Source organism: Entelurus aequoreus, linkage group LG01, assembly GCF_033978785.1.
Source record: "Entelurus aequoreus isolate RoL-2023_Sb linkage group LG01, RoL_Eaeq_v1.1, whole genome shotgun sequence".
NCBI lineage: Eukaryota > Metazoa > Chordata > Actinopteri > Syngnathiformes > Syngnathidae > Entelurus > Entelurus aequoreus.
In genome coordinates, this window is record NC_084731.1 from 74,329,698 (window position 1) to 74,353,375 (window position 23,678).

At 42.6% G+C, this 23,678-nt stretch overlaps 1 protein-coding gene and 25 non-coding genes across 26 annotated transcripts in view; 1 reads left to right on the forward strand and 25 right to left on the reverse strand.

Annotated features, from left to right (window-relative positions):
* sema3bl (sema domain, immunoglobulin domain (Ig), short basic domain, secreted, (semaphorin) 3bl) overlaps positions 1-23,678 on the forward strand; it is a 225,655-nt gene that overhangs the window by 47,974 nt on the left and 154,003 nt on the right.
* On the reverse strand, positions 1,546-1,627 carry trnas-uga (transfer RNA serine (anticodon UGA)). Its single transcript has one exon. It is a non-coding gene; the product is annotated as a tRNA-Ser (tRNA).
* Positions 3,042-3,123, reverse strand: trnas-cga (transfer RNA serine (anticodon CGA)). The gene has a single exon. It is a non-coding gene; the product is annotated as a tRNA-Ser (tRNA).
* On the reverse strand, positions 3,397-3,478 carry trnas-uga (transfer RNA serine (anticodon UGA)). Its single transcript has one exon. It is a non-coding gene; the product is annotated as a tRNA-Ser (tRNA).
* On the reverse strand, positions 3,746-3,827 carry trnas-uga (transfer RNA serine (anticodon UGA)). The gene has a single exon. It is a non-coding gene; the product is annotated as a tRNA-Ser (tRNA).
* Positions 4,108-4,189, reverse strand: trnas-cga (transfer RNA serine (anticodon CGA)). Its single transcript has one exon. It is a non-coding gene; the product is annotated as a tRNA-Ser (tRNA).
* Positions 4,692-4,773, reverse strand: trnas-uga (transfer RNA serine (anticodon UGA)). The gene has a single exon. It is a non-coding gene; the product is annotated as a tRNA-Ser (tRNA).
* trnas-cga (transfer RNA serine (anticodon CGA)) lies at positions 5,663-5,744 on the reverse strand. The gene has a single exon. It is a non-coding gene; the product is annotated as a tRNA-Ser (tRNA).
* trnas-cga (transfer RNA serine (anticodon CGA)) lies at positions 6,373-6,454 on the reverse strand. The gene has a single exon. It is a non-coding gene; the product is annotated as a tRNA-Ser (tRNA).
* On the reverse strand, positions 6,950-7,031 carry trnas-uga (transfer RNA serine (anticodon UGA)). Its single transcript has one exon. It is a non-coding gene; the product is annotated as a tRNA-Ser (tRNA).
* trnas-cga (transfer RNA serine (anticodon CGA)) lies at positions 11,276-11,357 on the reverse strand. Its single transcript has one exon. It is a non-coding gene; the product is annotated as a tRNA-Ser (tRNA).
* Positions 11,853-11,934, reverse strand: trnas-uga (transfer RNA serine (anticodon UGA)). The gene has a single exon. It is a non-coding gene; the product is annotated as a tRNA-Ser (tRNA).
* trnas-cga (transfer RNA serine (anticodon CGA)) lies at positions 12,823-12,904 on the reverse strand. The gene has a single exon. It is a non-coding gene; the product is annotated as a tRNA-Ser (tRNA).
* trnas-uga (transfer RNA serine (anticodon UGA)) lies at positions 13,178-13,259 on the reverse strand. Its single transcript has one exon. It is a non-coding gene; the product is annotated as a tRNA-Ser (tRNA).
* Positions 13,889-13,970, reverse strand: trnas-cga (transfer RNA serine (anticodon CGA)). Its single transcript has one exon. It is a non-coding gene; the product is annotated as a tRNA-Ser (tRNA).
* Positions 14,473-14,554, reverse strand: trnas-uga (transfer RNA serine (anticodon UGA)). Its single transcript has one exon. It is a non-coding gene; the product is annotated as a tRNA-Ser (tRNA).
* trnas-cga (transfer RNA serine (anticodon CGA)) lies at positions 15,443-15,524 on the reverse strand. The gene has a single exon. It is a non-coding gene; the product is annotated as a tRNA-Ser (tRNA).
* trnas-uga (transfer RNA serine (anticodon UGA)) lies at positions 16,027-16,108 on the reverse strand. Its single transcript has one exon. It is a non-coding gene; the product is annotated as a tRNA-Ser (tRNA).
* On the reverse strand, positions 16,997-17,078 carry trnas-cga (transfer RNA serine (anticodon CGA)). The gene has a single exon. It is a non-coding gene; the product is annotated as a tRNA-Ser (tRNA).
* trnas-uga (transfer RNA serine (anticodon UGA)) lies at positions 17,591-17,672 on the reverse strand. Its single transcript has one exon. It is a non-coding gene; the product is annotated as a tRNA-Ser (tRNA).
* Positions 18,561-18,642, reverse strand: trnas-cga (transfer RNA serine (anticodon CGA)). Its single transcript has one exon. It is a non-coding gene; the product is annotated as a tRNA-Ser (tRNA).
* trnas-uga (transfer RNA serine (anticodon UGA)) lies at positions 18,910-18,991 on the reverse strand. Its single transcript has one exon. It is a non-coding gene; the product is annotated as a tRNA-Ser (tRNA).
* trnas-uga (transfer RNA serine (anticodon UGA)) lies at positions 19,155-19,236 on the reverse strand. Its single transcript has one exon. It is a non-coding gene; the product is annotated as a tRNA-Ser (tRNA).
* On the reverse strand, positions 20,125-20,206 carry trnas-cga (transfer RNA serine (anticodon CGA)). Its single transcript has one exon. It is a non-coding gene; the product is annotated as a tRNA-Ser (tRNA).
* On the reverse strand, positions 21,198-21,279 carry trnas-uga (transfer RNA serine (anticodon UGA)). The gene has a single exon. It is a non-coding gene; the product is annotated as a tRNA-Ser (tRNA).
* On the reverse strand, positions 22,126-22,208 carry trnas-cga (transfer RNA serine (anticodon CGA)). Its single transcript has one exon. It is a non-coding gene; the product is annotated as a tRNA-Ser (tRNA).

Below are 23,678 nucleotides of genomic sequence, written 5' to 3' on the forward strand. Positions count from 1 at the left end.
ATATCTAGCAAAACTGGTCATTTTCTGCAGTACAAACCAGACCGAAAGCAACTTTGTTATATCAACAGCAGCCGTTCTTTCTTTCTCACTTGCGCCAACACATGCACATATGGCACTTAGCCAGTGATGCGTTTACAGCCACACAAAAAGTGGGACAACTCCAACACCACACATAAAGTGTCATTCCAGGTCGTTACACTATGATTTACCAATCAAATGTGTGCTTATTCTAGTGTCATTTATTAGGAATCTTAATTTATAAATATTAATCATTAAATGCTGTTAGTATATTAAATAAATACTAATAAAAATATATTAAGTTGCAGGAATGTACACATGATCCCCTGCTTACATCTCATTGTGCAACATGCGAATGTTTTAATGGGAACTAAATGCAATGTCTGAAAGGGGTACAAATTATTTCCAAAGCAGGACCTCCACCCAGACAAACAATACAAGTACACAGTTCATGAAAAACAATATTTGTTGTTATTGTCATTGTAAGTGGGCCTAAACACTTATATTAGAAATGGAAATGACTGCTGTAATTTGATTATAATAATAAGAGAATGTTGTCTGTCTATCTGTGTTGGCCCTGTGATGGGTGGGGACTTGTCCAGGGTGTACCCCGCCTTCCGCCTGAATGCAGCTGAGATAGGCTCCAGCGACCCCGAAAGGGACAAGCGGTAAAAAATGGATGGATGGATGGAGATGAAAGTTTTTATTTAGTCAGGTTTGGGACAGGTGTGCTGCTGGTGTAGCCACAGTGTGCACGTATGATGTTGCTCACATGGGCTCCATTGAATGCTCAGGGAGTTTTTGCGTTTGCTCACACATGAACACTTACAGGGAACATTGATTGACAGAGTGTGTACCTTCAGTGCTGAATGATGAGCAGAGGCAGAGTTAATCCTTAAGTGGTGGTGGTGGAGGGAAAGTGGCATCGGAGTCTCTGTCTCTCTTTACTAGCTTCGTGGAAGCATGTTGCTTATGTAGCTTGTTTCAGCACATTTGAATTGCTGTTTTGGGCAGTAGATGGGATCTTTGATCCAAAGCACAATTTAAATTTAACTAAAATGTTATTTTCTTTGTGCTCGACAAAAGAAAAGTAGTGAAAATATCTCCATGTAACAAACTCGACTGCAGCTCCGCCATGATCAGACACGCCCTCCTCCCCCCTCTCTCTCTTCCCTCCCCACACTCACACTCTCTCACACACACACAAAGAGCGCACGTCTCTCTGGGTGGGGGGGCGTAATGTTGTAACAAATAATATTTCTATTAAATAGGCTTTACTTTGCATTTTAATTAACGTGGGATTATTTTTTGTATTTAAAAATAATAGTACCAACGTTTTGTTTTTTTTCTCCAACATTTGTGGCACTGGCGTGGCTCCCCCTGATGGACGGCGCCCTTAGCATTTGCCTCTACGGCCTCTGCCACGGGCCGGCCCTGCGCTATTCTGATTCAATTAACTGAGGAGAATATTTGACATCAAACTTTGAGCAAATGTACTAAGAAATCGGTCATTAAAATGGAAAACTACACTGTGAGCAGGGATCGAACCTGCGCGGGAAGATCCCATTGGATTTCAAATCCAACGCCTTAACCTCTCGGCCATCACAGCCACTATTTTGTCGATCTCGTTCTACATTTACGGAAATGACACACAAGACAATGCATGATATGCTGCATGTTGTTATTCAGAAGGAAAATAAGAGAAAAAAAACAATTAGAATAAAAACAATTGTACACAAATATTGGTGAAAGATTGAATTACCGTAATTTCCGGACTATAAGCCGCACCTGACTATAAGCCGCACCAGCTAAATTTAGGGGAAAATACAGATTGCTCCATATATAAGCCGCACCCGACTATAAGCCGCAGGGTTTTGATGTGTAATTACCGTAGTATATAGGGGTTCCTGCTACCACGGAGGGGATTGTCGGGACAGAGATGACTGTTTGGGAACGCAAAGCGTCCCATTTATTAACAATAAATCTTTCAATCATTCAATCAAACTTTCACATCTTTGACATGGCGAACAGCATTCGTGCAGAGTACAAATAATACAACGGTGCAAAGTAATACAAAGTGCTCGCCTGTACGTTATCAAAATAACCAGCCTACCGGTATAAGAAAAGTCAGTCTTTAATCATTGTGTCATCGTCTTCCTCCTGCGTACTAAAACCACCGAAATCCTCTTCGTCGGTGTCGGAGAAGAACAGGCCGTAAATAAGCCGCACCCTTGTATAAGCCGCAGGGACCAGAACGAGGGGAAAAAGTAGTGGCTTATAGTCCGGAAATTACGGTACAAAAACATAGTTTGGTCAAGACAATGCATGGTATGCTGCATTATGCTAGGTAGTTGGAAAAAATAGACACTAAACAATATATTGTACAGACAATGGGTGAACTGGAATTTTAGTAATATTTTTTGGTCAAGACAGTGCATGATATGCTGAATGCAGTTCCGCTTCGATTACATGAAATATGCAAAGTAAGAATATGGTTATTAGACATAGAAACATTGGATTTCCAGTCCGACACCTTAACATCTCCGCCATCGCAGCTGCTTTTGCTGGAGTTATAATAACATCTGTGAGTCGAGACGATTAAGATATTTTGGTCAAGACAATGCATGGTATGCTGCTTTGTAAGTAAGAAAGAACATTAACGCTGTGAGCAGGGATCAAACCTGCGCGGGGAGATCCCATTGGATTTCTAGTCCAACGCCTTAACCTCCCGGCCATCACAGCCTTGTTTTGTAGTCCTACATTCCAGAAGTGACATACAAGACAGTGCATGATATGCTGCATGCTAGTACAATCTTACTATAATACAATATTTTGCCAAATAACTACAATCTTTTGGTGCAAAATTCAGTGGTGATTGAATTGCCAAAGTTTGGAGACAATGGATGAAGGTTGGGGTTGCTGGAATTTCAGTTACATTACTTGGTCATGACGGTGCATGGTATGCTGCACGCAGTTCTGAGGTGAAGATTTGAGAAATGGCACACTTAAAAAGAAAATATCATCGCTGTGAGCAGGATTCGAACCTGCGCGGGAAGGTCCCATTGGATTTCGAGTCCAACGCCTTAACCTCTCAGCCATCACAGCTCTTCTTGTACAGAAAATAGATCTACATTCCCGCACTGACGTATAATCTACTGCACGATATGCTGCATGTTATAATTTGAAGGTGAAATGAAGGAAAAGTTTTTAAAAAATACCTGAAATTTGCACCAAAAATAATTTCAACAATAGAAGAAAGTTGGAGTTGTTGGAATTTCCGTAAGATTATTTGGCCAAGACAGCGCATGATATGCTGCACGCAGTGTGATTCAGCAAACTGAATTTGAGAAATGGCACACTTAAGAAGAAAATATTTTTCGCTGTGAGCAGGGTTCGAACCTGCGTGGGAAGATCCCATTGGATTTCAAGTCCAACGCCTTAACCTCTCGGCCATCGCAGCTCTTCTCGTAGGGAAAATAGTTCTACAGTCCTGCACTGACGTATAATCTAGTGCACGATATACTGCATGTTGTTATTTGAAGGTGAAATGAAGGAAAAGTTTAAAAAAATACTTGAAATTTGCACCAAAAATAATTTTGACAATAGAAGAAAGTTGGAGTTGTTGGAATTTCAGTAAGATTATTTGGCCAAGACAGTGCATGATATGCTGCACGCAGTGTGATTCAGCAAACTGAATTTGAGAATTGGCACAAGAGGTAAACATTGACGCTGTGCGCAGGGCTCTAACCTACACAGGAAGATCCCATTAGATTTCAAGTCCAACGCCTTAACCTCTCGGCCATCACAGCCTCGTTTAGATTTCCACATTCCAGAACTGACATACAAGACAGTGCATGATATGCTGCATGCTGCTACAATCTTATTATAATACAATATTTTGTCAAATAACTGCAATCTTTTGGTGCAAAATTCAGTGGTCATTGAATTGCCAAAGTTTGGAGACAATGGATGAAGGTTGGAGTTGCTAGAATTTCAGTAACATTACTTGGTCATGACGGTGCATGGTATGCTGCACGCAGTTCTGAGGAGAAGATTTGAGAAATGGCACACTTAAGAAGAAAATATTGCCGCTGTGAGCAGGGTTCGAACCTGCGCGGGAAGATCCCATTGGATTTCGAGTCCAACGCCTTAACCTCTCGGCCATCACAGCTCTCCTTGTAGGGAAAATAGTTCTACAGTCCTGCACTGACGTATACTCTAGTGCACGACATACTGCATGTTGTTATTTGAAGGTGAAATGAAGGAAAAGTTTTTAAAAATACTTGAAATTTGCACCAAAAATAATTTTGACAATAGAAGAAAGTTGGAGTTGTTGGAATTTCCGTAAGATTATTTGGCCAAGACAGTGCATGATATGCTGCATGCAGTGTGATTCAGCAAACTGAATTTGAGAATTGGCACAAGAGGTAAACATTGACGCTGTGCGCAGGGCTCTAACCTACACAGGAAGATCCCAAGTCCAACGCCTTAACCTCTCGGCCATCACAGCCTTGTTTTAGATCTCCACATTCCAGAAGTGACATACAAGACAGTGCATGATATGCTGCTTTATGTTCGGTAGCAGGGGAAAAAATAGACATGAGACAATACATTTTACACATTTTAAGGACAATGGATTTAATTCCAGTAATTGGTCATAAAATTGAAAACTACGCTGTGAGCAGGGATTGAACCTGCGCGGGAAGATCCCATTGGATTTCAAATCCAACGCCTTAACCTCTCGGCCATCACAGCCACTGTTTGGTTGACCTCGTTCTACATTCCGAGAATGACACACAGGCCAGTGCATGATATGCTGCATGTTGTTATTAGGAAGGAAAGTAAGAGAAAAAAAACATTTAGAACAAAAACAATTGTACACAAATATTGGTGAAAGATTGAATTACATAAACATATTTTGGTCAAGACAGCTACCTAGCATTATGCTAGGTAGCTGTAAAAAATAGATACTAGACAATACATTGTACAGACAATGGGTGAACTGGAATTTTAGTAACATTGTTTGGTCAAGACAGTGCATGATATGCTGCATGCATTTCCGCTTCAATTACATGAGGAGGACATTTGACCTGAAATATGCAAAGTAAGAATGTGGTCATTAGACATAGAAACATTGGATTTCCAGTCCGACACCTTAACATCTCCGCCATCGCAGCTGCTTTTGCTGGAGTTATAATAACATCTGTGAGTCGAGACGATTAACATATTTTGGTCAAGACAATGCATGGTATGCTGCTTTGTAAGTAAGAAAGAACATTAATGGTGTGAGTAGGGATCAAACCTGCGCAGGAAGATCCCATTGGATTTCTAGTCCAACGCCTTAACCTATCAGCCATCACAGCCTTGTTTTGTAGTCCTACATTCCAGAACTGACATGCAAGACAGTGCATGATATGCTGCATGCTGCTAAAATCTTATTGTAATACAATATTTTGCCAAATAACTGCAATCTTTTGGTGCAAAATTCAGAGGTCATTGAATTGCCAAAGTTTGGAGACATCGGATGAAGGTTGGGGTTACTGGAATTTCAGTAACATTACTAGGTCATGACAGTGCATGGTATGCTACACACAGTTCTGAGGTGAAGATTTGAGAAATGGCACACTTAAGAAGAAAATATTGCCGCTGTGAGCAGGGTTCGAACCTGCGCGGGAAGATCCCATTGGATTTCGAGTCTAACGCCTTAACCTCTCGGCCATCACAGCTCTCCTTGTAGGGAAAATAGTTGTACAGTCCTGCACTGAGTATAATCTAGTGCACGATATGCTGCATGTTTTTATTTGAAGGTGAAATGAAGGAAAAGTTTTAAAAAATACTTGAAATTTGCACCAAAAATAATTTTGACAATAGAAGAAAGTTGGAGTTGTTGGAATTTCTGTAAGATTATTTGGCCAAGACAGTGCATGATATGCTGCACGCAGTGTGATTCAGCAAACTGAATTTGAGAATTGGCACAAGAGGTAAACATTGACGCTGTGCGCAGGGCTCTAACCTACACAGGAAGATCCCATTAGATTTCTAGTCCAACGCCTAAACCTCTCGGCCATCACAGCCTCGTTTAGATTTCCACATTCCAGAACTGACATACAAGACAGTGCATGATATGCTGCATGCTGCTACAATCTTATTATAATACAATATTTTGTCAAATAACTGCAATCTTTTGGTGCAAAATTCTGTGGTCATTGAATTGCCAAAGTTTGGAGACAATGGATGAAGGTTGGAGTTGCTAGAATTTCAGTAACATTACTTGGTCATGACGGTGCATGGTATGCTGCACGCAGTTCTGAGGAGAAGATTTGAGAAATGGCACACTGAAGAAGAAAATATTGCCGCTGTGAGCAGGGTTCGAACCTGCGCGGGAAGATCCCATTGGATTTCGAGTCCAACGCCTTAACCTCTCGGCCATCACAGCTCTCCTTGTAGGGAAAATAGTTCTACAGTCCTGCACTGACGTATACTCTAGTGCACGACATACTGCATGTTGTTATTTGAAGGTGAAATGAAGGAAAAGTTTTTAAAAATACTTGAAATTTGCACCAAAAATAATTTTGACAATAGAAGAAAGTTGGAGTTGTTGGAATTTCCGTAAGATTATTTGGCCAAGACAGTGCATGATATGCTGCATGCAGTGTGATTCAGCAAACTGAATTTGAGAATTGGCACAAGAGGTAAACATTGACGCTGTGCTCTAACCTACACAGGAAGATCCCAAGTCCAACGCCTTAACCTCTCGGCCATCACAGCCTTGTTTTAGATCTCCACATTCCAGAAGTGACATACAAGACAGTGCATGATATGCTGCTCTTTGTTCGGTAGCAGGGGAAAAAATAGACATGAGACAATACATTTTACACATTTTAAGGACAATGGATTTAATTCCAGTAATTGGTCATAAAATTGAAAACTACGCTGTGAGCAGGGATCGAACCTGCGCGGGAAGATCCCATTGGATTTCAAATCCAACGCCTTAACCTCTCGGCCATCACAGCCACTGTTTGGTTGACCTCGTTCTACATTCCGGGAATGACACACAGGCCAGTGCATGATATGCTGCATGTTGTTATTAGGAAGGAAAGTAAGAGAAAAAAACATTTAGAACAAAAACAATTGTACACAAATATTGGTGAAAGATTGAATTACATAAACATATTTTGGTCAAGACAGCTACCTAGCATTATGCTAGGTAGCTGTAAAAAATAGATACTAGACAATACATTGTACAGACAATGGGTGAACTGGAATTTTAGTAACATTGTTTGGTCAAGACAGTGCATGATATGCTGCATGCATTTCCGCTTCAATTACATGAGGAGGACATTTGACAGGTATGTGGGCTTGTATTAAGCCTCAGGGAGTTGAACGCCCCTGCCTTACATAGTTCCGGGTCACCCTTGGGCAAGGTGTAGTACCCGAATGCCCCCCCCATCAGGGTTACGATACCCCCCATGAACTATACTATAAGAGGATGCGTTACCCGGCCCGGAGGAAGCCCGGGGCCCTCCTCCGGAGCTAGGCCCGGAGGTAGGGCTCGTCAGCGAGCGCCTGGTGGCCGGGCTTGCCACGGAGCCCGGCCGGGCACAGCCCGAAGAAGCTACGTGGACACACCATCTTCTCTGCCACGTGGGCCCACCACCCGCGGTCGGAACCAGTGGGGTCGGGTGCGCTGCCAAGTGGATGGCAGTGAAAGTGGAGGCTCCAGACGGACCAATTCGGGGCAGCAGAGGCTGACTTTCGGGACGTGGAACGTCTCTACGCTGGTGGGGAAGGAGCCTGAGCTGGTGCGAGAGGTGGAGCGCTACCGGTTGGATCTGGTGGGGCTTACCTCTACGCATAGCAAGGGCTCTGAAACCACACTCCTGGACAAGGGATGGACCTTGTTCACTTCTGGAGTTGCTCAGGGCGTGAGGGCACAGGCGGGTGTGGGGATACTCACGAGTCCCCGGCTGAGTGCCTGTACGTTGGAGTTCACCCCAGTGGACAAGAGGGTCGCCTCCCTTCGCCTTAGGGTTGGAGGGGGGAAAACTCTGACTGTTGTTTGTGCATACGCACCAAACAGGAGTTCAGAGTATTCAGCCTTCTTGGATACCTTGCATGGGGTCCTGTATGGGGCACCGGCAGGGGATTCCATAGTCTTGCTGGGGGACTTCAACGCGCACGTGGGCAATGACAGTGATACTTGGACTGGCGTGATTGGGAGGAACGGTCTCCCTGATCTGAACCTGAGTGGTGGATTGTTATTGGACTTCTGTGCTAGTCACGGACTTGCGATAACAAACACCATGTTCAAGCATAAGGATGCTCATAGGTGTACCTGGTACCAGAGCACCCTAGGCCAAAGATCAATGATCGATTTTGTAATCGTATCAGCTGATCTGAGACCGTATGTTTTGGACACTCGGGTGAAGAGAGGGGCTGAACTGTCAACTGATCACCATCTGGTGGTGAGTTGGGTTAGATGGCGGGGGAAACCTCTGGACAGACCTGGCAAACCCAAGCGTGTAGTGCGGGTGAACTGGGAACGTTTGGAGGAGTCCTCTGTCCGGAAGGACTTCAACTCCCACCTCCGGCGGGACTTCTCTGCCATCCCTGTGGAGGTTGGGGACATTGAACAGGAATGGGCAGTGTTCAAAGCCTCTATTGCTAAAGCTGCAGCTGCGAGCTGTGGCCAGAAGGTCTTAGGTGCCTCAAGGGGCGGTAACCCTCGAACACCCTGGTGGACAGTGGTGGTCAGGGAAGCCGTCCGACTGAAGAAGGAGTCCTACCGGGGTATGTTATCCCAGGGGACTCCGGAGGCAGTTGCAAGGTACCGACGGGCCCGAAGGGCAGCGGCCGTGGCTGTGGACGAGGCTAAGCAGAGGGTGTGGGAGCAGTTCGGGGAATCCATGGAGAAGGACTATCGGGCGGCACCAAAGCTGTTCTGGAAGACCATACGGCACCTCAGGAGGGGGAAGCGGGGAACCATCCAAGCTGTGTACGGCAAGGATGGGACTTTGCTGACTTCAAGTGAGGAAGTCGTAGGGCGTTGGAAAGAGCACTTTGAGGAACTCCTGAACCCAAATACATCAGACACACCCTCCCTGATAGGAGCAGGGCCTGAGGATGATGGGGGATCGACGTCGATCTCTCGGGGTGAAGTCACTGAGGTAGTTAGACAACTCCACAGTGGCAAAGCTCCGGGGGTTGACGAGATCCGTCCAGAAATGCTGAAGGCTCTGGGTGTTGATGGGCTGTCTTGGTTGATACGCCTTTTCAACATTGCGTGGAAGTCTGGGACAGTGCCGAGGGAGTGGCAGACTGGGGTGGTGGTTCCCCTTTTCAAAAAGGGGGACCAGAGGGTGTGTGCTAATTACAGGGGTATCACACTACTCAGCCTCCCTGGGAAAGTTTACGCCAAGGTACTGGAAAGGAGGGTCCGGCCGATAGTCGAACCTCAGATTCAAGAGGAGCAATGTGGATTCCGTCCTGGTCGTGGAACAACTGACCAACTCTTTACGCTTGCGGGAATCCTGGAGAGGGCCTGGGAGTATGCCTATCCAGTCTACATGTGTTTTGTGGATTTGGAGAAGGCGTATGACCGCGTCCCTCGGGAGATCTTGTGGGAGGTGCTGAGGGAGTACGGAGTGAGGGGAACCCTGCTGAGGGCCATCCAATCTCTGTACAACCAAAGCGAGAGTTGTGTCCGGGTGCTTGGATGTAAGTCGGATCCGTTTCCAGTGGGGGTTGGTCTCCGCCAGGGCTGCGCTCTGTCACCTATCCTGTTTGTGATTTTCATGGACAGGATTTCTAGGCGGAGTCGTGGCCATGGCGGAGAGGGTATACGTCTCGGGGGGCTAAAGGTTGCGTCACTGCTGTTTGCAGATGATGTGGTCCTGATGGCACCTTCGGTTCGTGACCTTCAGCTCTCACTGGATCGGTTCGCAGCCGAGTGTTCAGCGGCTGGAATGAGGATCAGCATCTCCAAATCTGAGGCCATGGTTCTCAGCAGGAAACCGATGGTTTGTACAGTCCGGGTAGGGGACAGGACTCTGTCCCAGGTGGAGGAGTTTAAGTATCTCGGGGTCTTGTTCACGAGTGAGGGAAAGATGGAGAAGGAAATCAGCCGGAGAATCGGAGCAGCTGGGGCAGTATTGCAGTCTCTCTGCCGCACTGTTGTGACGAAACGGGAGCTGAGTCAGAAGGCAAAGCTCTCGGTCTACCGAGCTATCTACATTCCTACTCTCACCTATGGTCATGAAGTGTGGGTAATGACCGAAAGAATAAGATCGCGGATACAAGCGGCCGAAATGAGTTTCCTCAGAAGGGTGGCTGGCATCTCCCTTAGAGATAGGGTGAGAAGTGCAGTCACCCGAGAGAGACTCGGAGTAGAGCCGCTGCTCCTTCGCTTGGAAAGGAGCCAGCTTAGGTGGTTCGGGCATCTCGTGCGGATGCCTCACGAGCGTCTCCCTAGGGAGGTCCTTGTTGCACGTCCCACTGGGAGGAGGCCCCCCGGCAGGCCAAGGACCAGATGGGGGGATTACATCTCCTCTCTGGCCTGGGAACGCTTCGGGATTCCCCAGGAGGAAGTCGCAAATGTTGCTCTGGAGAGGGAAGTCTGGGGGTCTTTGCTGGAGCTGCTGTCCCCGCGACCCGATTCCGGATAAGCGGTTGAAGATGGATGGATGGATGGATGGACATTTGACCTGAAATATGCAAAGTAAGAATGTGGTCATTAGACATAGAAACATTGGATTTCCAGTCCGACACCTTAACATCTCCGCCATCGCAGCTGCTTTTGCTGGAGTTATAATAACATCTGTGAGTCGAGACGATTAACATATTTTGGTCAAGACAATGCATGGTATGCTGCTTTGTAAGTAAGAAAGAACATTAACGCTGTGAGCAGGGATCAAACCTGCGCGGGGAGATCCCATTGGATTTCTAGTCCAACGCCTTAACCTCCCGGCCATCACAGCCTTGTTTTGTAGTCCTACATTCCAGAAGTGACATACAAGACAGTGCATGATATGCTGCATGCTAGTACAATCTTACTATAATACAATATTTTGCCAAATAACTACAATCTTTTGGTGCAAAATTCAGTGGTGATTGAATTGCCAAAGTTTGGAGACAATGGATGAAGGTTGGGGTTGCTGGAATTTCAGTTACATTACTTGGTCATGACGGTGCATGGTATGCTGCACGCAGTTCTGAGGAGAAGATTTGAGAAATGGCACACTGAAGAAGAAAATATTGCCGCTGTGAGCAGGGTTCGAACCTGCGCGGGAAGATCCCATTGGATTTCGAGTCCAACGCCTTAACCTCTCGGCCATCACAGCTCTCCTTGTAGGGAAAATAGTTCTACAGTCCTGCACTGACGTATACTCTAGTGCACGACATACTGCATGTTGTTATTTGAAGGTGAAATGAAGGAAAAGTTTTTAAAAATACTTGAAATCTGCACCAAAAATAATTTTGACAATAGAAGAAAGTTGGAGTTGTTGGAATTTCCGTAAGATTATTTGGCCAAGACAGTGCATGATATGCTGCATGCAGTGTGATTCAGCAAACTGAATTTGAGAATTGGCACAAGAGGTAAACATTGACGCTGTGCTCTAACCTACACAGGAAGATCCCAAGTCCAACGCCTTAACCTCTCGGCCATCACAGCCTTGTTTTAGATCTCCACATTCCAGAAGTGACATACAAGACAGTGCATGATATGCTGCTCTTTGTTCGGTAGCAGGGGAAAAAATAGACATGAGACAATACATTTTACACATTTTAAGGACAATGGATTTAATTCCAGTAATTGGTCATAAAATTGAAAACTACGCTGTGAGCAGGGATCGAACCTGCGCGGGAAGATCCCATTGGATTTCAAATCCAACGCCTTAACCTCTCGGCCATCACAGCCACTGTTTGGTTGACCTCGTTCTACATTCCGGGAATGACACACAGGCCAGTGCATGATATGCTGCATGTTGTTATTAGGAAGGAAAGTAAGAGAAAAAAACATTTAGAACAAAAACAATTGTACACAAATATTGGTGAAAGATTGAATTACATAAACATATTTTGGTCAAGACAGCTACCTAGCATTATGCTAGGTAGCTGTAAAAAATAGATACTAGACAATACATTGTACAGACAATGGGTGAACTGGAATTTTAGTAACATTGTTTGGTCAAGACAGTGCATGATATGCTGCATGCATTTCCGCTTCAATTACATGAGGAGGACATTTGACCTGAAATATGCAAAGTAAGAATGTGGTCATTAGACATAGAAACATTGGATTTCCAGTCCGACACCTTAACATCTCCGCCATCGCAGCTGCTTTTGCTGGAGTTATAATAACATCTGTGAGTCGAGACGATTAACATATTTTGGTCAAGACAATGCATGGTATGCTGCTTTGTAAGTAAGAAAGAACATTAACGCTGTGAGCAGGGATCAAACCTGCGCGGGGAGATCCCATTGGATTTCTAGTCCAACGCCTTAACCTCCCGGCCATCACAGCCTTGTTTTGTAGTCCTACATTCCAGAAGTGACATACAAGACAGTGCATGATATGCTGCATGCTAGTACAATCTTACTATAATACAATATTTTGCCAAATAACTACAATCTTTTGGTGCAAAATTCAGTGGTGATTGAATTGCCAAAGTTTGGAGACAATGGATGAAGGTTGGGGTTGCTGGAATTTCAGTTACATTACTTGGTCATGACGGTGCATGGTATGCTGCACGCAGTTCTGAGGTGAAGATTTGAGAAATGGCACACTTAAAAAGAAAATATCATCGCTGTGAGCAGGATTCGAACCTGCGCGGGAAGGTCCCATTGGATTTCGAGTCCAACGCCTTAACCTCTCAGCCATCACAGCTCTTCTTGTACAGAAAATAGATCTACATTCCCGCACTGACGTATAATCTACTGCACGATATGCTGCATGTTATAATTTGAAGGTGAAATGAAGGAAATGTTTTTAAAAAATACCTGAAATTTGCACCAAAAATAATTTCAACAATAGAAGAAAGTTGGAGTTGTTGGAATTTCCGTAAGATTATTTGGCCAAGACAGCGCATGATATGCTGCACGCAGTGTGATTCAGCAAACTGAATTTGAGAAATGGCACACTTAAGAAGAAAATATTTTTCGCTGTGAGCAGGGTTCGAACCTGCGTGGGAAGATCCCATTGGATTTCAAGTCCAACGCCTTAACCTCTCGGCCATCGCAGCTCTTCTCGTAGGGAAAATAGTTCTACAGTCCTGCACTGACGTATAATCTAGTGCACGGTATACTGCATGTTGTTATTTGAAGGTGAAATGAAGGAAAAGTTTTAAAAAATACTTGAAATTTGCACCAAAAATAATTTTGACAATAGAAGAAAGTTGGAGTTGTTGGAATTTCAGTAAGATTATTTGGCCAAGACAGTGCATGATATGCTGCACGCAGTGTGATTCAGCAAACTGAATTTGAGAATTGGCACAAGAGGTAAAAATTGACGCTGTGCGCAGGGCTCTAACCTACACAGGAAGATTCCATTAGATTTCAAGTCCAACGCCTTAACCTCTCGGCCATCACAGCCTCGTTTAGATTTCCACATTCCAGAACTGACATACAAGACAGTGCATGATATGCTGCATGCTGCTACAATCTTATTATAATACAATATTTTGTCAAATAACTGCAATCTTTTGGTGCAAAATTCAGTGGTCATTGAATTGCCAAAGTTTGGAGACAATGGATGAAGGTTGGAGTTGCTAGAATTTCAGTAACATTACTTGGTCATGACGGTGCATGGTATGCTGCACGCAGTTCTGAGGAGAAGATTTGAGAAATGGCACACTTAAGAAGAAAATATTGCCGCTGTGAGCAGGGTTCGAACCTGCGCGGGAAGATCCCATTGGATTTCGAGTCCAACGCCTTAACCTCTCGGCCATCACAGCTCTCCTTGTAGGGAAAATAGTTCTACAGTCCTGCACTGACGTATACTCTAGTGCACGACATACTGCATGTTGTTATTTGAAGGTGAAATGAAGGAAAAGTTTTTAAAAATACTTGAAATTTGCACCAAAAATAATTTTGACAATAGAAGAAAGTTGGAGTTGTTGGAATTTCCGTAAGATTATTTGGCCAAGACAGTGCATGATATGCTGCATGCAGTGTGATTCAGCAAACTGAATTTGAGAATTGGCACAAGAGGTAAACATTGACGCTGTGCGCAGGGCTCTAACCTACACAGGAAGATCCCAAGTCCAACGCCTTAACCTCTCGGCCATCACAGCCTTGTTTTAGATCTCCACATTCCAGAAGTGACATACAAGACAGTGCATGATATGCTGCTTTATGTTCGGTAGCAGGGGAAAAAATAGACATGAGACAATACATTTTACACATTTTAAGGACAATGGATTTAATTCCAGTAATTGGTCATAAAATTGAAAACTACGCTGTGAGCAGGGATTGAACCTGCGCGGGAAGATCCCATTGGATTTCAAATCCAACGCCTTAACCTCTCGGCCATCACAGCCACTGTTTGGTTGACCTCGTTCTACATTCCGAGAATGACACACAGGCCAGTGCATGATATGCTGCATGTTGTTATTAGGAAGGAAAGTAAGAGAAAAAAACATTTAGAACAAAAACAATTGTACACAAATATTGGTGAAAGATTGAATTACATAAACATATTTTGGTCAAGACAGCTACCTAGCATTATGCTAGGTAGCTGTAAAAAATAGATACTAGACAATACATTGTACAGACAATGGGTGAACTGGAATTTTAGTAACATTGTTTGGTCAAGACAGTGCATGATATGCTGCATGCATTTCCGCTTCAATTACATGAGGAGGACATTTGACCTGAAATATGCAAAGTAAGAATGTGGTCATTAGACATAGAAACATTGGATTTCCAGTCCGACACCTTAACATCTCCGCCATCGCAGCTGCTTTTGCTGGAGTTATAATAACATCTGTGAGTCGAGACGATTAACATATTTTGGTCAAGACAATGCATGGTATGCTGCTTTGTAAGTAAGAAAGAACATTAATGGTGTGAGTAGGGATCAAACCTGCGCAGGAAGATCCCATTGGATTTCTAGTCCAACGCCTTAACCTATCAGCCATCACAGCCTTGTTTTGTAGTCCTACATTCCAGAACTGACATGCAAGACAGTGCATGATATGCTGCATGCTGCTAAAATCTTATTGTAATACAATATTTTGCCAAATAACTGCAATCTTTTGGTGCAAAATTCAGAGGTCATTGAATTGCCAAAGTTTGGAGACATCGGATGAAGGTTGGGGTTGCTGGAATTTCAGTAACATTACTAGGTCATGACAGTGCATGGTATGCTACACACAGTTCTGAGGTGAAGATTTGAGAAATGGCACACTGAAGAAGAAAATATTGCCGCTGTGAGCAGGGTTCGAACCTGCGCGGGAAGATCCCATTGGATTTCGAGTCCAACGCCTTAACCTCTCGGCCATCACAGCTCTCCTTGTAGGGAAAATAGTTCTACAGTCCTGCACTGACGTATACTCTAGTGCACGACATACTGCATGTTGTTATTTGAAGGTGAAATGAAGGAAAAGTTTTTAAAAATACTTGAAATTTGCACCAAAAATAATTTTGACAATAGAAGAAAGTTGGAGTTGTTGGAATTTCCGTAAGATTATTTGGCCAAGACAGTGCATGATATGCTGCATGCAGTGTGATTCAGCAAACTGAATTTGAGAATTGGCACAAGAGGTAAACATTGACGCTGTGCACAGGGCTCTAACCTACACAGGAAGATCCCAAGTCCAACGCCTTAACCTCTCGGCCATCACAGCCTTGTTTTAGATCTCCACATTCCAGAAGTGACATACAAGACAGTGCATGATATGCTGCTCTTTGTTCGGTAGCAGGGGAAAAAATAGACATGAGACAATACATTTTACACATTTTAAGGACAATGGATTTAATTCCAGTAATTGGTCATAAAATTGAAAACTACGCTGTGAGCAGGGATCGAACCTGCGCGGGAAGATCCCATTGGATTTCAAATCCAACGCCTTAACCTCTCGGCCATCACAGCCACTGTTTGGTTGACCTCGTTCTACATTCCGGGAATGACACACAGGCCAGTGCATGATATGCTGCATGTTGTTATTAGGAAGGAAAGTAAGAGAAAAAAACATTTAGAACAAAAGCAATTGTACACAAATATTGGTGAAAGATTGAATTACATAAACATATTTTGGTCAAGACAGCTACCTAGCATTATGCTAGGTAGCTGTAAAAAATAGATACTAGACAATACATTGTACAGACAATGGGTGAACTGGAATTTTAGTAACATTGTTTGGTCAAGACAGTGCATGATATGCTGCATGCATTTCCGCTTCAATTACATGAGGAGGACATTTGACCTGAAATATGCAAAGTAAGAATGTGGTCATTAGACATAGAAACATTGGATTTCCAGTCCGACACCTTAACATCTCCGCCATCGCAGCTGCTTTTGCTGGAGTTATAATAACATCTGTGAGTCGAGACGATTAACATATTTTGGTCAAGACAATGCATGGTATGCTGCTTTGTAAGTAAGAAAGAACATTAATGGTGTGAGTAGGGATCAAACCTGCGCAGGAAGATCCCATTGGATTTCTAGTCCAACGCCTTAACCTATCGGCCATCACAGCCTTGTTTTGTAGTCCTACATTCCAGAACTGACATGCAAGACAGTGCATGATATGCTGCATGCTGCTACAATCTTATTGTAATACAATATTTTGCCAAATAACTGCAATCTTTTGGTGCAAAATTCAGAGGTCATTGAATTGCTAAAGTTTGGAGACATCGGATGAAGGTTGGGGTTGCTGGAATTTCAGTAACATTACTAGGTCATAACAGTGCATGGTATGCTACACACAGTTCTGAGGTGAAGATTTGAGAAATGGCACACTTAAGAAGAAAATATTGCCGCTGTGAGCAGGGTTCGAACCTGCGCGGGAAGATCCCATTGGATTTCGAGTCCAACGCCTTAACCTCTCGGCCATCACAACTCTTCTTGTAGGGAAAATAGTTCTACAGTCCTGCACTGACGTATAATCTAGTGCACGATATGCTGCATGTTGTTATTTGAAGGTGAAATGAAGGAAAAGTTTTAAAAAATACTTGAAATTTGCACCAAAAATAATTTTGACAATAGAAGAAAGTTGGAGTTGTTGGAATTTCCGTAAGATTATTTGGCCAAGACAGTGCATGATATGCTGCATGCAGTGTGATTCAGCAAACTGAATTTGAGAATTGGCACAAGAGGTAAACATTGACGCTGTGCGCAGGGCTCTAACCTACACAGGAAGATCCCATTAGATTTCAAGTCCAACGCCTTAACCTCTCGGCCATCATAGCCTTGTTTTAGATCTCCACATTCCAGAAGTGACATACAAGACAGTGCATGATATGCTGCTTTATGCTCGGTAGCAGGGGAAAAAATAGACATGAGACAATACATTTTACACATTTTAAGGACAATGGATTTAATTCCAGTAATTGGTCATAAAATTGAAAGCTACGCTGTGAGCAGGGATCGAACCTGCGCGGGAAGATCCCATTGGATTTCAAATCCAACGCCTTAACCTCTCGGCCATCACAGCCACTGTTTGGTTGACCTCGTTCTACATTCCGGGAATGACACACAGGCCAGTGCATGATATGCTGCATGTTGTTATTAGGAAGGAAAGTAAGAGAAAAAAACCTTTAGAACAAAAACAATCGTACAGAAATATTGGTGAAAGATTGAATTACATAAACATATTTTGGTCAAGACAGCTACCTAGCATTATGCTAGGTAGCTGTAAAAAATAGATACTAGACAATATATTGTACAGACAATGGGTGAACTGGAATTTTAGTAACATTGTTTGGTCAAGACAGTGCATGATATGCTGCATGCATTTCCGCTTCAATTACATGAGGAGGACATTTGACCTGAAATATGCAAAGTAAGAATGTGGTCATTAGACATAGAAACATTGGATTTCCAGTCCGACACCTTAACATCTCCGCCATCGCAGCTGCTTTTGCTGGAGTTATAATAACATCTGTGAGTCGAGACGATTAACATATTTTGGTCAAGACAATGCATGGTATGCTGCTTTGTAAGTAAGAAAAAACATTAATGGTGTGAGTAGGGATCAAACCTGCGCAGGAAGATCCCATTGGATTTCTAGTCCAACGCCTTAACCTATCGGCCATCACAGCCTTGTTTTGTAGTCCTACATTCCAGGACTGACATGCAACACAGTGCATGATATGCTGCATGCTGCTACAATCTTATTGTAATACAATATTTTGCCAAATAACTCCAATCTTTTGGTGCAAAATTCAGAGGTCATTGAATTGCCAAAGTTTGGAGACATCGGATGAAGGTTGGGGTTGCTGGAATTTCAGTAACATTACTAGGTCATGACAGTGCATGGTATGCTACACACAGTTCTGAGGTGAAGATTTGAGAAATGGCACACTTAAGAAGAAAATATTGCCGCTGTGAGCAGGGTTCGAACCTGCGCGGGAAGATCCCATTGGATTTCGAGTCCAACGCCTTAACCTCTCGGCCATCACAGCTCTCCTTGTAGGGAAAATAGTTCTACAGTCCTGCACTGACGTATAATCTAGTGCACGACATACTGCATGTTGTTATTTGAAGGTGAAATGAAGGAAAAGTTTTAAAAAATACTTGAAATTTGCACCAAAAATAATTTTGACAATAGAAGAAAATTGGAGTTGTTGGAATTTCCGTAAGATTATTTGGCCAAGACAGTGCATGATATGCTGCATGCAGTGTGATTCAGCAAACTGAATTTGAGAATTGGCACAAGAGGTAAACATTGACGCTGTGCGCAGGGCTCTAACCTACACAGGAAGATCCCATTAGATTTCAAGTCCAACGCCTTAACCTCTCGGCCATCACAGCCTTGTTTTAGAGCTCCACATTCCAGAAGTGACATACAAGACAGTGCATGATATGCTGCTTTATGTTCGGTAGCAGGGGAAAAAATAGACATGAGACAATACATTTTACACATTTTAAGGACAATGGATTTAATTCCAGTAATTGGTCATAAAATTGAAAACTACGCTGTGAGCAGGGATCGAACCTGCGCGGGAAGATCCCATTGGATTTCAAATCCAACGCCTTAACCTCTCGGCCATCACAGCCACTGTTTGGTTGACCTCGTTCTACATTCCGGGAATGACACACAGGCCAGTGCATGATATGCTGCATGTTGTTATTAGGAAGGAAAGTAAGAGAAAAAAACATTTAGAACAAAAGCAATTGTACACAAATATTGGTGAAAGATTGAATTACATAAACATATTTTGGTCAAGACAGCTACCTAGCATTATGCTAGGTAGCTGTAAAAAATAGATACTAGACAATACATTGTACAGACAATGGGTGAACTGGAATTTTTGTAACATTGTTTGGTCAAGACAGTGCATGATATGCTGCATGCATTTCCGCTTCAATTACATGAGGAGGACATTTGACCTGAAATATGCAAAGTAAGAATGTGGTCATTAGACATAGAAACATTGGATTTCCAGTCCGACACCTTAACATCTCCGCCATCGCAGCTGCTTTTGCTGGAGTTATAATAACATCTGTGAGTCGAGACGATTAACATATTTTGGTCAAGACAATGCATGGTATGCTGCTTTGTAAGTAAGAAAGAACATTAATGGTGTGAGTAGGGATCAAACCTGCGCAGGAAGATCCCATTGGATTTCTAGTCCAACGCCTTAACCTATCGGCCATCACAGCCTTGTTTTGTAGTCCTACATTCCAGAACTGACATGCAAGACAGTGCATGATATGCTGCATGCTGCTACAATCTTATTGTAATACAATATTTTGCCAAATAACTGCAATCTTTTGGTGCAAAATTCAGAGGTCATTGAATTGCCAAAGTTTGGAGACATCGGATGAAGGTTGGGGTTGCTGGAATTTCAGTAACATTACTAGGTCATGACAGTGCATGGTATGCTACACACAGTTCTGAGGTGAAGATTTGAGAAATGGCACACTTAAGAAGAAAATATTGCCGCTGTGAGCAGGGTTCGAACCTGCGCGGGAAGATCCCATTGGATTTCGAGTCCAACGCCTTAACCTCTCGGCCATCACAGCTCTTCTTGTAGGGAAAATAGTTCTACAGTCCTGCACTGACGTATAATCTAGTGCACGATATACTGCATGTTGTTATTTGAAGGTGAAATGAAGGAAAAGTTTTAAAAAATACTTGAAATTTGCACCAAAAATAATTTTGACAATAGAAGAAAGTTGGAGTTGTTGGAATTTCCGTAAGATTATTTGACATACAAGACAGTGCATGATATGCTCCATGCTGCTATTTGGAAGGAAATGAAAGGAAAATACAACATTGGACCCGAATTTTGCGCCGAAAACATTGCAGTTATTTGATGAAAGATTGAATTACAAAAAAATATTTTGGTCAAGACAATGCATGGTATGCTGCGTCATGCTTTCTAAATGGAAAATAGACATTGCACCAGAAATGTGCCAACATTTGCAGACAATGGATGAAAGCTGGAGTCACTGGAATCTGAGGGACATTACTTGGTCAAGACAGTGCATGATATGCTGTATGCTGCCATTTGGAAGAAGATTGGGGGGTGGATTGTTAGACCTAAAATTTGCAAAAGTAATAGTGCAGTTAGTTGATTAATTAAGATGTTTTGGTCAAGACAATGAATGGTATGCTGCTTTGTAAGTAAGAAGTGAACATAAACACTGTGAGCTGGGTTGGAAACGGCACGGGAAGATCACATTGGATTTCAAGTCCAACGCCTCAACCTCTCAGCCATCACAGCCTTACTTTGTACCTTGGGAATAAAAGACAGTGCATGATATGCTGCATGCTGCTATTTGGATGGAAATTAAGGGGAAATACAACATTGGACCCAAAATTCTCACCGAAAACATTGTAGTTATTTGATGTAAGATTGAATTACAAAACAAATATTTTAGTCAAGACAATGCATGATATGCTGCTTTATGCTAGGTAGCAGAGGGGAAAAATAGACATGAGACAATACATTTTACAATATTTACGGACAATGGATTTAATTCCAGTAATTGGTCATAAAATGGAAAACTACGCTGTGAGCAGGGATCGTACCTGCGCGGGAAGATCCCGTTGGATTTCAAATTCAATGCCTTAACCTCTCGGCCATCACAGCCACTGTTTGGTTGACCTCGTTCTACATTCAGGGAATGACACACAGGCCAGTGCATGATATGCTGCATGTTGTTATTCGGAAGGAAAGTAAGAGAAAAAAAACATTTAGAATAAAAACAATTGTACACAAATATTGGTGAAAGATTGAATTACAAAAACATATTTTGGTCAAGACAGCTACCTAGCATTATGCTAGGTAGCTGGAAAAAATAGACACTAGACAATACATTTTACAGACAATGGGTGAACTGGAATTTTAGTAACATTGTTTGGTCAAGACAGTGCATGATATGCTGCATGCAGTTCTGCTTCAATTACATGAGGAGGACATTTGACCTGAAATATGCAAAGTAAGAATGTGTTCATTAGACATAGAAACATTGGATTTCCAGTCCGACACCTTAACATCTCCGCCATCGCAGCTGCTTTTGCTGGTGTTATAAAAACATCCGTGAGTCGAGACGATGCATGTAATGCTGCATAATGCCAAGCAGAAAAGGAAGAAGAAAAATCAGACATTAAACCTGAAATTTGCCAACATTTGCAAACCCTTTTGCACCGAAAACATTGCAGTTATTTGATGAAAGATAGTAAAATATTTTAGTCAAGACAGTGCATGATATGCTGTCATTGGAAGAACATTAAAGAAGGGGGTGGGGGGTTGTTAGACCTAAAAATTCAAGTTAGTTGATGAACTGATTGAATTAAGATAGGTCGGTCAAGACAATGCATGGTATGCTGCTTTTGTAAGTAAGACAGAACATAAAAGCTGTGAGCAGGGTTTGAACTTTGCAGTTAAATTTGGTCAAGGCAATGCATGGTATGCTGCTTTGTAAGAAAACTTAAACGCTGTGAGCAGGATTCGAACCTGCGCGGGAAGATCCCATTGGATTTTCGAGTCCAACACCTTAACCTCTCGGCCATCACAGCCCTTTTTGATTTGAAATTAGTTTTACATTCCTGCACTGACGTACAAGCTAGTGCATGATATGCTGCATGTTGCTATTTAATGGTGAAATTAAGTGAAGTGAAGTGAAATAAAAATAAAACTATTGACCTGAAATTTGCACCAAAAATATTGCAGTTATTTGATGAAAGATTGAATTACAAGGTTATTTGGTGAAGACAATGCATGATATGCTGCTTAATGCTCTGTAGATGGAAACAAAAAAAGAACATGGACATCGTACCTGAATGTTGCCAACATTTGCAGACAGTGGATGAAAGCTGGAGTGACTGGAGTTTCAGTATGATTAATTGGTCAAGACAGTGCATGATATGCTGCACGCAGTTTTGCTTCAATTAAACTGAGCATATTGGACCTGAAACTTGTACCAAAAATATTGCAGTTATTTATTAAAAGACTGAGTTAAAATAAGATTATTTGGTCAAGACAGTGCATGGTATGCTGCTTGATGGAAAAAGGAAAAAAAAGACTTGCCAAAATTTGAAGACAATGGAAGAAAGTTGGAGTTGCTGGAATTTCAGTAACATTTTTTGGTCGAGACAGTGCATCATATGCTGCACAAAATTCTGTTTCAGTAAACTGAATTTCAGAATTGGCACAAGTAAGAGATAAACATTGATGCTGTGAGGAGGGTCGGAAACCACACGGGAAGATTACATTGGATTTCAAGCCCAACGACTTAACCTCTCGGCCATCACAGCTGTTTGAAAGTGTGTGATATGCTGTGTGCCGCTTTTTTAAAAAGAAATTTGGGGAAGAAAAAGATTTCACCTGAAATTTGCGCTAAAATGTTGGAGTTATTTGATGAAAGATGGAATTACAATAAGATTCTTTGGTCAAGACAATGCATGATATGCTGCTTGATGGAAAAAACATAGAAATCTCTTGAACTTTCCCAACATAGCATGCTACTATTATTTATTTCCCTTACTTTCGAACCCTGCTCACAGCTTCAATATAAGTTATTTGTGCAGTTGCTCAAATCTTCTTCTTTAGAATATGCATTTGTGTCTAAAAAGATCCCATTGGATTTCGAGTCCAAAGCCTTAACCTCTCGGCCATTACAGCCTTATTTTACAATTTGGAATGAAAGACAGTGCATGATATGCTGCATGCTGCTGTTTGTATGGAAATTAAGGGGAAATACAACATGGGACCCAAAATTTGCACCGAAAAAAATGCAGTTATTTGATGAAAGATTAAATTACAGAACAAATATTTTAGTCAAGACAATGCATGGTATGCTGCTTTATGCTTTCTAGATGGAAAAAAAGGGGAAAAAAAGACATTGCACCAGAAATGTGCCAACATTTGCAGACAATGGATGAAAGCTGGAGTTACTGGAATCTCAGGGACATTACTTGGTCAAGACAGTGCATGATATGCTGCATGCTGCCCTTTGGAAGGACATTAATTGGGGGGGTGGGGTAAAT